We start from the raw sequence: 686 nt of genomic DNA, 5'->3' as shown, positions 1-686 counted from the left end.
ATAAAACCCTTGTATTTACCCAGAAGTATTCAGTTAAATATTTTAAAGTAAAATTAAAAATGACATTTCTTATTACAAAAGCAGTGTTTATTTATGGAAATCTTGGATCAGATTTTACTTAGTATTTTAAGCCTATTTTTTGGAGGAAGTCATGCTTTTCAGTAGTATTGCAGATTTAAGAATTCCTCTCCATTTTAATGGAGACAGTGTTTACATATACCTATCAGTGTTTACTAAAACTTCAGTTTACTATGACCCAACTAACTAGAATGTCTTACTAATCTAGGGTTGTGATTTAGCAAATAAATATACAAGATTCCCAGTTACATTAGCTAAATTTTCACTATAAGTATGCCTCAAATATTGCCTTATATTTTAATATTCAACTCTATAGCCTGAACTTTAATGTCACTATCTCCTTTTAGCAAATGAAAAGTAACAATTAAAAAATAATAAAAAAGCTCAAAACAAATTATTATTAGGGGATTAATAAAACACACAACAAACACAAACAAATACATTCCAGACCTTAGTACATGTCTAACCTATTCTCCCATACTTACTAGTGTTTCCAGTTCCAGATAGTGAGAGGGAGATACTTATTAAAGTAGAGACGTCCAGAACCCAGTGAGTTTTGTAGTCAGACAAACCAGCCACCAAATCTCAACTTTTAGTTTCTTGTCTGT

Source organism: Pteropus vampyrus, unplaced genomic scaffold, assembly GCF_000151845.1.
Source record: "Pteropus vampyrus isolate Shadow unplaced genomic scaffold, Pvam_2.0 Scaffold63, whole genome shotgun sequence".
Lineage (NCBI taxonomy): Eukaryota > Metazoa > Chordata > Mammalia > Chiroptera > Pteropodidae > Pteropus > Pteropus vampyrus.
Note: the sequence above shows the minus strand (reverse complement) of the source record.